This window comes from Myotis myotis, unplaced genomic scaffold, assembly GCF_014108235.1.
Source record: "Myotis myotis isolate mMyoMyo1 unplaced genomic scaffold, mMyoMyo1.p scaffold_m19_p_7, whole genome shotgun sequence".
NCBI lineage: Eukaryota > Metazoa > Chordata > Mammalia > Chiroptera > Vespertilionidae > Myotis > Myotis myotis.
This window is the reverse complement of record NW_023416379.1, coordinates 59,911,669-59,925,506: the sequence shown is the minus strand read 5'-3', so window position 1 is coordinate 59,925,506 and position 13,838 is coordinate 59,911,669. Positions and strand designations below refer to the sequence as shown.

General features: G+C 38.5%; 1 protein-coding gene across 3 annotated transcripts in view; it reads right to left on the bottom strand.

Annotated features, from left to right (window-relative positions):
• The window catches only part of LCA5 (lebercilin LCA5), a 47,037-nt gene that overhangs the window by 24,195 nt on the left and 9,004 nt on the right, over positions 1–13,838 (bottom strand). The window contains exon 1 of one of the 3 annotated variants that reach the window (XM_036317564.1): positions 4,187–4,567. The exons of 1 other annotated variant lie outside the window; for it this stretch is intronic. The gene's annotated coding sequence lies outside the window, so the exon portion shown is untranslated. Of the gene's footprint in view, positions 1–4,186; positions 4,568–13,838 lie in introns of those variants that run through there. One more of the 3 variants, XM_036317567.1, reaches the window with a different exon arrangement.

Below are 13,838 nucleotides of genomic sequence, written 5' to 3'. Positions count from 1 at the left end.
GGGGAGGAAAACTCATTATATTTTGTGAAATACATTTTTATAGTTAATTACCATGATAGATACTAAAAGCAAAATAATATACTACTTACAGTTTTCAAGAGGCTAATATAATCATCTATATTTTCACACATAGATATTTACAGTATTTGAAGAAAAGACAAATTGTCATACTCATGATAGAGAACATGTAAAATGCCTGACATATAATTGCTTCTGGATAAATATTAATTGTATTTGACCCCCCTGAAGATTTGTACTAAATGCAAATTATTTTTATGAGGTGAATAATGATCAAATAACCAGTTGTTTTCTTTGGAGGGGTAGTAAAGAACAAGCCTACTAATAAGAACCAGGAAAAATATCCAAAATTGACTACATAAAAATGTAAAACTGAAGTATGTAAATGTTAATCAAATTAAAACACTTGAAAAACATTTGCAACATGACAGAAGAATGGTCACCATTATTAACACATAAGAAAATACTCATACCACCTTATTAGAAAAATAGGAGCCCAAAAGTTAAATGGGCAAAAACATGTTAAGAACCATATCAGGCAATACAAATGATAGGCACATAAAAATATTCCCCCTCAAATACCTTTTTAAACCTATCAAATTATCAAAGATTTTTCAAAACAACACTTCATGCTGCTATCAAAATCCACAGAATTTTTTGGAAAAATGTTGGCAAGATAAAACTTTAATTATGCTTACCAATAACCCTAAAAATAGGGGAAAGGTATGTGAAATGTTTAATGAAATACATTAAAAAAGGGGTGGGGGAGCCCCTGGCAGGGCTTTTCAGTTGGTTGGAGCATTTCACGTATGTACCAAAAGGTTGAGGGTTTGATGTTTCTCTCTCTCCCCATTCTTCTTTCAAATCAATAAAAATATATACTTGGGTTGGGATTTAAAAAAAAAGGAAGCAACTTAAATGTCTAACCACTGTACTATAATTAAGAACAATATTGTACACACATGTCAGAATGGCTATCAATGAATCAACAAACAACAGTACTCATGAAGATGTGGAGATGCGGTCACTCTTGTGCACTGTTGGTGGGAATGCAGATTGGTGTAGCCACTGGGGAGTTAACTCAAAAAAATTAAAATGGAACTACCTTATGATCCAGTGATTCCACTTTTGGGAATTAAGCCAAAGAAACCCAAAACACTCATTCCAAAGAACATGTGTACCCCTAAGTTCACTGCAGTGTATTTAAAATAGCTAAGATCTAGAAGCAGCCCAGTAGATCCATCAGTAGATGAGTGGATAAAAAAGCAGTGGTACATTTACACAATGGAATACTACCCTGCCATAAAAAGGAAGAAAATTTTATCCTTGGTGACAGCATGGATGGACCTGGAGAATATTATGCTAAGTGAAATAAGCCAGTCAGAAAAAGACAAGTATCATACCGTTTCACTCATTGTGGAATTTAATGAACAAACTTAACTACCAAGCAAAACAGACAGACTTCCATATATAGAGACCAGGCAGACAGCTCTGAGTGGGGTTGAAGGGGGTAGTGAGATTGGGGGGGTGGGGGGGAGAGAGAGAGAGAGAGAGAGAGAACTCATGGACATGGACAACAGTGTAGTGATGGTGCAGGGTGGAGGAAGAGGGGTGGGTAGAGGTAGAAGAGTGCATAGAGTGGCTAAATGGTGATGAGAAATAAAATTTTAAAAAGAACAATATTGTAAAAATCAATACAGCATAATATCATGCAGCTGTTAGAAATGTTTACAAAAAGTTTGTGTTAACAAGCAAATGTTTATACTATTATGGCAAAGAAAAACTTAAACAGGTATATACAATAGGATCTCAACATACTCACTGAATAAATAGTATTCGATCTGAACTCAGGAACTGAAAAATATTTTCAAAGCAAAGGGTACACATATACACCAAAATATTGTCTGTCTGGGCAACATAAATTTTAGATGATTTCACCTCTCTTTTAATATATTTTTATTTTTTAATAAAATGAAATTAGGTTTTTTATAATTAGTATATTTTATATAATAAAGATGTAATATGCAAATGGTCATTACATAATGACCGACCACGTAATGACCGGATCATGGATCAGCAGAAGGGTGGGGCAGCGAGCTACAAGCGGGCAGTGGAGAGCTAGAGGAGGGGGAAGGGCAGCAAGCTATGAGGGAGGGAGGAATGAGGACGGAGGGTGGTGGGGAGCTACAGGAGGGTGGCAGCAAGCTACTGGCACGGATTCATGCGCAGGGCTACTAGTTTTTTAATAATTAGAAGAAACAAAAATCCCACTGAGGAAATTAGTGTTAAAAATATAGTGGTTCTAATAATATGTGAAAAAAGACATACATTAGACAGCACTACAACTATTCATTGCAGCACTACTGCAGTGCTTAAGGACTAAAACAATCAAAATGACCATCAATAAGGAATTGGCTACATATATTTAACAATCCACAAAAAGTACAGTATTATGAAGCTACTTAAGGAATGAGGATTATCTTTGTATATTCTCTGCAATCTGGAGTGATCTTCAGGACATACTAAGAAAAAGAATATGGAGAAAAGCATGTAAAATATATTACCATTTACCAATATATATAGATTATTATGACCACCTGACGTTTGTAGGCAAATTAGCTATAATTTCACGCTGAAGTTGCTAGAGGGCCAGACCATTATAAATAGGGAAGCAGGTTGTTTACCACAACAGTAGAAGTTATTTTTTTTTTCTGGAGATATGGGTAAATAATGCGATTTAACAGCCTTTGAACATGGGATATATATTATTATGAGTGGCCAGATTATTATGACCACCCCATCTGTACTTCGTTAGGCCACCTTTTGCCTTCAATACTGCGGGAATGCTTCTTGGCATTGACTCCACGAGATGTTGAAAGCTGATGCGAAGAATCTGACACCATGCCTGATGAATAGCACTGCCCAGTTCTGTGAGATTTGGTGGTTGTGGAACCAGCTGCCTGATGGCTCTTTTAACTTCATCCCACAAATGCTCCATTGGATTGAGATCTGGTGATTGTGGGGGCCACCTAAGCAAGGTAAAGTCTCCCTCATGTTCCTGAAACCACTCTTGCACAATATGAGCACCGTGGCATGGCGCATTGTCTTGTTGGAAGAAGCCATCTCCATTGGGATACGCCATCAACATGATAGGATGAACCTGATCAGCAACTATACTTAGGATGTTGTGCTGTTCAGACACTGTTCCACATGAATTAAAAGGCCCAAATCATGCCAGGAAAACATGCCCCAAACCATAACACTGCCCCACCAGCTTGAAGGGTTGTACTCATGCATGTGGTATGCATGCTTTCATGCTGTTTCCACCAGATTCTCACTCTGCCATCTGCATGATGCAACTGGAAATGTGATTCATCAGACCACATGACTTTTTTCCAATGCTCGACTGTCCTATCCTGTGTTCCTGCGATTGGAGACGTTTTATCTTGGTAACTGCAGACAGCAAAGGTGTTCAAATAGGCCTTCAGCTTCCATATCCCATACGATGGACAGCTAAGTTGCCTACAAACGTCAGGTGGTCATAATAATCTGGCCACTCATAATAATATATATCCCATGTTCAAAGGCTGTTAAATCACATTGTTTACCCATATCTTCAGAAAAAAAATAACTTCTACTGTCGTGGTAAACAACCTGCGTCCCTATTTATAATGGTCTGGTCCTCTAGCAACATCAGCAGGAAATTATAGCTAATTTGCCTACAAACATCAGGTGGTCATAATAATCTGGCCACTCAGTGTACATACCCAAATAAATGTACATAGTCTATTTCAACCTGGAACAAAACAAAAAATAGAAATGGGTAGTCAGGTTAGTGTAGAAAGAACATTGCTTTTGGGTTGGGAGTTGTGTTGGAGTTTGCCATTTACTAATTACAACTTCGGTCAAATAATTTAACTTTTCTTAAGTTTCCTTAAATGTGAAATGAGACCAATCATATTTTACAAGGTCATCATATGGATTAAAGGAGTTGATTTTTGAGAGAAGAGAGGTAAAATAATGAGGCGTGTAAGCAGAGAGAGCATATCTATTAAGCATTTCCTTTCATTTCTGTATTGACACCCCAAGCTTTTTAAACAACAGAAGCTAGCTGGTCAGTATGGGATTTTAAAAACTAAACATGTTATTTCACCCTAGAAGCTACCACCTTTGAAACGGCTTCTGTCTTTACAGGCCCCGCAGAGGTTAGTCTTCCATAGAAGGCATTAGGCTGCTTTGGTGGACAAGCAGCCTGTGGGAGAAGCAGTTCGTACACATAGTTTTGCTTCACAGGCTGTTTCCATGGAGGAGCAATAGCTAGAAGTGTGGTCTGAGGCAGGCCAGGAGAATTCAGGACGAGGCTTCCCTGCCAGCGGAGCCAGCGAGAGCCCTGCGCAGCATGGCCAGCGGCGGCTGCCTTTCTTCTCTTGCTAAGTGAGCTGAATATCAAATTTCCAGATTCCTGAACCAGTTGCTGTCGATCCTGGTTAGGTCCACTTTCAACACAATTTGTAACAGGGCATCATAGATTTCACGTGTTTTTTTTACCTTCGATAAAAAAAAATCTGATTCAGCCTACATAGACCATCATGGAGACTGAAAAAACTGGGTATCTGTAGAAACAAGGTTTATTAAAGTCCTTGTTCTTCCATAAGAACTTCCCCCAATTTTAAATTTAGCTTCATAGCCCTAACTGGTTTGGCTCAGTGGATAGAGCATGACTCCAGTCAAGGGCATGTACCTTGGTTGCGGGCACATCCCCAGTAGAGGGTGTGCAGGAGGCAGCTGATTGATGTTTCTCTCTCATTGATATTTCTAACTCTCTATTACTCTCCCTTCCTCTCTGTAAAAAAACACACACACAAAAACAAAATATATATTTTAAATTTAGCTTCATTATTTCTTCTAGTATCAGTGATATCTGTACTATTTACTCTCCTAAGCACTTACAGAGGTGCTTCTTCAAACGATCAGCACAAATCTGTAAGTTCTTACTATCTACAATATTCTTCAGTAGAGAAATAGAATCAATAGAACCAAAGAACGCAGGCAGGGAAATCTGTTAACGTCATCGCCTCAAACATCGTCACCAGGGGCCAGATCCATGAAGCCCATAACTCTTAAGTCTCGTTTTAGAATAACTACACACTCCTTGGTCCTAGGCAGAAAATAATTTCCCTGGACTATAACCACAGTTTTCCTCTTGAAGAACAGATTCAGCCTCCTTTAAATAGACAAATTTGCCTGTAATTTCAGGTAGCAATTCCCAAAGTGCCCCCTGCCAGAGTCCCAGCAGTGTCCCCGGAGAATTTGTTACAAATGCCAATTCTCAGGCTTCCCTCAAGACCTCCTGAATCAGAACTTCGGGTCGGAGCCTATTTCATAAAGGCCTCCAGATTCTGACGCAACTCAAGTTTGAGAACCGCTGCTCTAAGACAGCACAGGTAGGTGGTGTAAGAGGAGCATTCTGTTACAGACAGAAGTGGCTACCTGTGGGGTTCTGCTGATTCAAATCTAGCTTGTGCTCACAGTGTGCAGGTGTCATGTATGGACTCCCTCGCACTGCACATTGCCGGGACTAGAAAACACACACGCTGTCTTTTCTCATGGCTACACCCAGTTATAGTCGGTAACTCAGTTTTCTGTTAATATGTCAGATTTGAAGTTGCCAGGAACAACCAGGACCAAAAGAATTGGATAGGTCATGTGGCATTCCTCCATCACAGCCTGTACTCCCCAACCTTTAAAACATTGCCCTGCAACATTTCTTGAAGAAAAACTAATCAATGTAGTTTAAATTTGATTTTTTTTGTGAGCTGCATTTTCTTAGAGTAGTAAGCTTCTTAAATTGAAGTTAAGTTTTCCCTTTGCAAATTCAGACTCTTACCCTTCCCTTTTTGTTTTTGTTGTCACAAATTATACCTATCTGTGTTATGAGTTCATTTTTAAATTGCAGTAGCACACAAGGCCTGGTGCACAAAATTCGTGCAGTGGGTGGTGGTGGGGGGTGTCCCTCAGCCCAGCCTGCACCCTCTCCAATCTGGGACCCTTCGGGGGATGTCCAACTGCTGGTTTAGGCCTGATCCTAGGGACCAGGCCTAAACCGGCAGTCGGACATTCCTCTCACAATCCGGGACTGACTCCCAACCACTTGCCTGTGTGCCTGCTTGATTGCCCCTAACCACTCTGCCTGCCAGCCTGATCACCCGTAACCACACCCCTGCCAGCCTGATTGACGCCTAACTGCCCTCCCCTGCCGGCCTGGTCGCACCCAACTGCCCTCCCCTGTAGGCCTGGTCTCCCTAAACTGCCCTCCCTCCCCTTCAGGCCTGGTCATCCCTAACTGCCCTCCCCTGCTGGCCATCTTGTGGTGGCCATCTCTGACCACATGGGGGCAGCCATCTTGTGCAAGGGCATGATGGTCAATTTGCATAATACCGTTTTGTTATATAGGATATAACTTCTTATATATTATTTTTTTAAAGAATCAAATTAATTTACTCTTACATTCATCTATTTGCTAATTAAACAGTTTTTTTTATTAAGGTATTACATATGTGTCTTCATCCCCCCAATGCCCCCCACCCCTACTCATGCCCTCACCCCCGTGGTGTCTGTGTCCATTGGTTAGGCTTATATGCATGCATACAAGTCCTTTGGTTGATCTCTCCCCCATACCCCCATCCTCCCCTACTTTCCCTCTGAGGTTTGATGGTCTGATTGATGCTTCTCTGTCTCTGGATCTGTTTTTGTTCATCAGTTTATGTTGTTCATTATATTTCACAAATCAGTGAGATCATGTGATATTTATCTTTCTCTGACTGACTTATTTCACTTAGCATAATGCTCTCCAGTGCCATCCATGCTTTGCAAATGGTAAGAATTTTTTCTTTTTTACAGCAGTGTAGTATTCCATTGTGTAGATGTACCACTGTTTTTTAATCCATTCATCTGCTGATGGGCACTTAGGCTGTTTCCAAATCTTAGCTATGGTGAATTGTGCTGCTATGAACATAGGAGTGCATATATCCTTTCTGATTGGTATTTCTAGTTTCTTGAGATAGATTCCTAGAAGTGGGATCACTGGGTCAAATGGGAGTTCCATTTTTAACTTTTTGAGGACACTCCATACTGTTCTCCACAGTGGCTGCACCAGTCTGCATTCCCACCAGCAGTGCACAAGAGTTCCTTTTTCTCCGCATCCTTGCCAGCATTTGTCATTTGTATTTTTAACAACACAAGAATAAAATAAACACCTAATTTTAAAAAGGGAGGGGTCTCTAGAGCAGGACTGTCCAACAGAACTCTCAGCAAGAATGGAAATGTTCTGTAATCTATGCTGTCTAATATAGCAGCTGGCCACAAGTAACTATTGGAACACGTAAAATGTGGCAACTGCTACTGAGGAACTAATTTTTAATTTAGTTAAATCTCAATTAATTAAAAACTAAAAAGCCACATTTACAGCTGGTTAGCTGATTAAACAAACAGCTTTAGGAGAAGAGAGAAAGAAGAGTTTAGGGATAGGAGCTAGATTTCATTGTCTATAACTTTTATAGACTTAAACGTGGAAATTATAATTTTCAGAAATTAGATTTTTAACATAGGCAGAAACAAATATAAAATAATAAAATAATAAGGGATTTTAAAAACTCTGTAGTCCAAATTTGAATTAGAAGTGTAAGTATGGATTATGATGGATTTTATATTAAGAAAAACTATCTCCTAGCTCTGTCCATTGACAAATCCTAAAATAAGGAACAAACGAATTGCAAAAAACATTCCTAGCACCCAGATGTAGTGTTTAAATACTATTTCCCTTTCAAAGAAACAAATGATCCTAGTAAAATATCTTATTCCACATTTGAGGGAAGAAACATATAAGATGAATCTACAAATCTAAAAATGTGGTTATACGAGAAAGCAAGGAAACTATCAGACACTAGATGGAGTGACTAAAGGGCTCAAGAGTCAACTTGAAGAAGCTCATAATAGGAAAAGATGAAACAGTTTCACCATCAATAAGAATTATATCAGCAAAGAATTAAAATATATCAGATATATTTAAATCCATGAGGTCATAGAATACTTAAAAAAAACTAATTAGCCTTGGAAGATGCTAGGGAACCAACTTATTCACCTGGCAATTGATACAATAAAGAGAAAAAAAAAATCAAACATATATGTTGCCTATTTTGTTACAAATTGTATCTCAAAATAGTAATAGCTTTAATGGGAAGTATTTCTTTACAGAATTATTCTAACAAATGAAAAAAATACTAGAATGACAAAATTAAAATATTGTTATTTTTGCACCCACTAATGAAATAATGATCACTAATGGCTGCTAACACCACAGAATAGAAATAATAGACACTGTGTGCCTCCAGGTAGAACATAATGAGACCTCTGAAGTAATCTGCTTCCCTACAAGGAAAAACTAAATCTGATTCTGATAAAATTTCTAAATGTAAATGACATTTTACAAAAAATACAAGGTAACAAAATCCAGACTGTGGCAAATTCTATTAGGAAAAACCAGTTTCTTTAATGCGAGCAGAAAAAGAAGAGACAGAGGGTTATCTACATATTAAGAAACGGAACAGGCACTTATAACCTATGAACCTTACTTCAATATAGAGTTAAACATGGGAATTTTAATTTTCAGAAACAAATTATATGCAAACAAGCTATAAAGAAAATAAAATTATAAGATAATAGAGAAAATTTAAACAATGAATGGACATTTAATGATGTTAAGGAACTACTATTGCTTTAGGTGAGATAATGATATTATGCTTCATTTTTAGAAGAATCCCTATCTGCCCTAGCTGGTTTAGCTCAGTGCATAGTGTGTCGGCCTGTGGACTGAAGGGTCCTAGGTTTGATTCTATTCAAGTGCATGTACCTCGGTTGCAGGCTCAATCCCTGGGGCCTGTGGAGGAGGCAACCACACATCGATATTTCTCTCTGTCTCTCCCCCTCCCTTCCACTCTCTCTAAAAATCAATGGAAAAATATCCTCAGTGAGGATTAACAAAAAAAAAGAATCTTTTTCTTTTAGAGAATTTATATTGAGATATTTAGAGATAAAATTATATAATGTCTGAGGTTTGTTTCAAAATAACCTAGGGGGAAGTAGGTAAAGGTAGGGTTGAAATAAGATTGGCTATCCTATCTAATAAAGAGGCAATATGCAAAATAATCCTCATGCCATGACAAGATGGCTGTGCCCACAGCGGAGGCGGACTCCTGTAATGAGCTGTAATGAGCGATCAGCAGGGACCTGAGGCTGCATGGCACTGTGGAGGGGGACCTTGAGGCTGCGTCCTGTGCCTGGCAGGGCTTGATGGGGTACCTCAGGCCACGACCCCCACCCCAGTGCCAGGCTGGGGGACCTCAGGCTGCACCCCTCACTCTGGTGCTGGGCTGGTGGGGAATCTGAGGCTGCGCCCCCTGCCACGGCACCGGGCCAGGGGACCTTAGTTTGTGCCCCCCACCTGGCATGCACCGGGGGACCTGAGGCTGTGTCCCCTGCCTGGCGCCAGGCTGGGGGACCTGAGGCTGCACCCGCCCCCCCACCCGGTGGGGCTTGACAGGCATGGGCCCGGCCAGGTCTGGATCTCACCCAATGGGGGTGGGGCCAGCCAGGTCTGGGTCTTGTGGGATTTCAAGGCGCGTGTGGGCGGGGACTTGACTCTGGGTCCCACGGTGTGCCCCAGACTCTGACAGGTGGAAGATTTTCATATACATTTTACTAATTTTCTTTCATCTCTGACATTTCTATTATAGAGAAAGGGCAAATAGCAATATTACAATATTTCCTCTAATTCCCTGGTAATGTGCATGAATTTTGTGCACTGGGCCACTAGTGAGTTAATAGATATGTAAACTAGGTGACAGAGACACATGGCTTCACTACTGTAACATATCTACTTCTGTATGTTTGAAATATTTCCTAGTAAAAAATATTTTTTGAAAGTAAGCAAACAAATTTAGATTTTACTTTGTAGTGTATTTAGTGTGTGGCAATCAATCTAATTATTTATTATAATTAGTTATTGGATATGAAATCAGCAATTCCATTAAACACTAATATTTTATTTTATTTTAAATATATTTTATTGATTTTCCACAAAGAGGAAGGGAGAGAGATAGAGAGTCAGAAACATCAATGAGAGAGAAACATCGATCAGCCGCCTCCTGCACATCCCCCACCGGTGATGTGCCCGCAACCCAGGTACATGCCCTTGACCGGAATCGAACCTGGGACCTTTCAGTCCGCAGGCCAATCGATGCTCTATCCACTGAGCCAAACCGGTTTCAGCTAAACAGTAATATTTTAAAAATGTGTAAACTGGCCTGCAGTCATGAAAGAAAATATTTATACATTTAAAAATTGTCTAGGCATGGGGTGAGGGGCAAGGGCAGGCTAGAAGAGGTCAATAGGAGAAAAAAGTGTATATATGTAATACTTTCAACAATAAAGATTTAATAAAAATAAAAATTGTCTAGAAAAAAAGGATGGACTAGATGCAGTGATGGCAAACCTATGACACATGTGTCAGAGGTGACAAGCGAACTCATTTTTTTAATTGATTTTTCTTTGTTAAATGGCATTTAAATATATAAAATAAATATCAAAAATGTAAATCTTTGTTTTACTACGGTTGCAAATATCAAAAAATTTCTATATGTGACACGGCACCAGAGTTAAGTTAGGGTTTTTCAAAATGCTGACACTCCAAGCTCAAAAGGTTCGCCATCACTGGACTAGAGCAATTAAATGACTTCACCACTTATCAACCGTGCAAATCTGGAGAAGTCACCTAACTTCTCTAAATTTGAAACTCAATTTTCTCATCTATAAAATAGGATTAATAATAACTTCTTTAGAGAATTATTGTAATGATTCAATGGGATAATTCAATCACTACCATACAATAAGCACTCAGGAAATACCAACAATTATATTTACAATTCAAACACACAAGATGCTCAGTTAATTCTGATCTATGTTCCTTGTAAAAGTCGTTCAGTTTTAATTCCAATATAATTAAAAGTTGATTATATGGAATAGATGAGGATGATTTGATTTATATGGACATAGCAGAAGTAGCTCAATCATCTAGTTAGAGGTGCCACCTAACTTTTCATTGCAAAAGGTAAGAATCCACAAAACATTACCTGCCACTCATCTTATGCATCAGCACATTTCCCACCCCAAATATATGCATATAGTTTAAAAAAAAGAAAAGAAAGAAAATACTGCTCAGCCAGCGTGGCTCACTTGGTTGAGCATCTTCCTATGCACCAAGAGGTCTCCGGTCAGGGCACATGCCCAGGTTGCGGGCTTGATCCCCAATAGGGGGCGTGCAGGAGGCAGAGGATGGATGTTTCAGTCTCTCCCTCTCCCTTCCTCTCTCTCTAAAAAAATCAATAGAAACATTTTTTTTTTTTTTAAGGAGATATCCACGGCCCCAATACCCAAGAGTCTTGATCCCTGGGGCAACTATTTTAATGGCTTCTACTTTTATGCTTACATATTTCTTGAATTAGCATTTTTTTAGACTATGGAAGATGAGGATTTGATTAAACCTCAGTTTAAAGGGTTACAATACAATTATATGTTGGTTATGTAGGATTTTCTCCTTGGAATTCTTTTTTTTTTTTTTTTATTGCTTAAAGTATTACAAGGGGTATTACATATGTGTTGGAATTCTTATGTCCTTTTTTTTCCTAATTAAAAGGAAAAAGCATCCTTCTATCATCACTGACATCTACCAGTTTGTCATTCTATATACAACCTAAATTCCATTCCATTCTTCCCCTTACAGGTATTTTTTGTGGAGACCTGTGACTTCCTATTTGAATTTAAACCAATTACTTTCTAGACCTGTTGCACCGCTGTCATTCTGGAATTACTTTTACTGTACTCATAAGTTAACCCGCCATTTCTAATAGCCTATGCCATCATCTTTATTAGTTTTCATTATAATTTTACCATTCCAAATCCTCAAATACCTTCTCCAGAAAGGGTGTATGAGTTAGGAGGTTAGTGTGCTAAGTCCTCGCATACCTGAGAATGTTTTTATTTTATCCTCATACTTGATAGTTTTCAGAGGTTCTGAGTTCTAAATCATTTTCTCTCAGAACTTTGGAGATTCTGTTCCACTCTTCTAAACCTTCAGAGGTGCTTGTGAGATGTGAGTCATTCTTTTAACCAACATTTTTTTTTTTAGCTCTCACTATGTAACAGTAATGACAACAAAAAAATGCCTGCCCTAAGGGTGTTTACACTGTAGTTATGCTCATCTCTCTCATTCCCTTACAGGTTATCTTTTTTTTTTCCCCTCCCTAGGAGCTTTTAGGATTTTCCCTCCTATTATACTGAAATTTCACAATGATGTGCCTAGAAGTGGGTCTTTTTCACTGGTTGTGCTGCCCTTTGCTCTCCCTCTTCCTTTTGATATGGAAACTTGTATTTTTAAGTAGCAGAAATGTTATGTTACCTTTTGATAAGTGACTCTCTTTACCCTTTTTGAAACATCTACTGGTTAAATTACAGACATATACTCTTTTTCTTTTTGTACTATTTTCAAAGAGATTTACTTAATTTCTAAACCACCCGTTGTTGTTTTTTTAATTTGTGCAAACATCTTAATTTCCAAGAACTCTTTCTTGTTCTGATTTTTAAAAATAATTATTCTGTTCTTACTTTACAGACGCAACATTATTTTCATTCCTCTGAAAAAACTAAATAGACATTTTGTTTGTTTTAAGGTTTCTTCTGATCCAGGAATTATCTGTTTCATCTGGTGACAGTTTTTCTGTTTGTCTCAGGTATTTTACTTATATACTGCTGGGTTTTTTTGTTTGTTTGTTTTTTCCTTTGGAGGCAAGCTTTGGTTGTCCATTGATACTTAAGAAAGAAGAAAAAAGAAGAATGAATGGAAACCATATACATGTGAGTTGGGGACTCCCTTTCAGCTAGAATGAGGAGGGATTATCTCCAGACACAAATGTCCGTGCGCACGTGTGTGTGAGTGTGTGTGTGTGTGTGTGTGTGTGCGTGCGCGCACACACACCCCCGTTGTGCTTGTTTTTTATTTCCAGAAGAAATTACCTCTGCATTTCTGAGGGAAGGGTGTAGGGCAGGGAATAATTATACTGACTGTCACATTGGGCTTGGGTAAAAAAGAAAGCAAAACTACTTCATATATAGTTTTTCAATTATTCTTCCTTCCCATTTTCAATCATCCTTTTCTTCTGACTTTAAATCCCAAGATTCTCTGAGATTCTGTTTGATAATCTGTTGGATATATTAGAATCTCTGTTTGCTGCAGTTTCCTCTTGAATATTTTAGGACAGAAGTTTCCTCTGTTCTCATCTGTTTCATCTATCATTACTCTTTGCCACTTTCAGAAATGTGTTGTAATTGCTCGTCTACTGAGAGTACGCTATCATTCCTTCAATACTATAGGTTTGTTCTTTTTCCCCCATTAATATTATTTTAACATTGTCTCCAAAGAGAGAGAAAACAAATGCATATGGTCAGATCTACGTCACTCATAGCAAACATGTAATTTTAAAGCCAATTATTTCTAACAATGATTCTCCCCCTTTTACAACTTGATAAAGCAATCACTTTTCCAAAGTCCATGAAACTACTATTCAATTCATGTACCCATTAGTTCAAGAAAAAATTACAGATGCCATTTTAGACAATAAGGAAATCAAGATGAGCAAAAATATACTATGAGTTCCTCTAGGGCAGAGTCTGGCTCTTCTATCAAAGAGAAGCACTGAAGAAAAACAGTC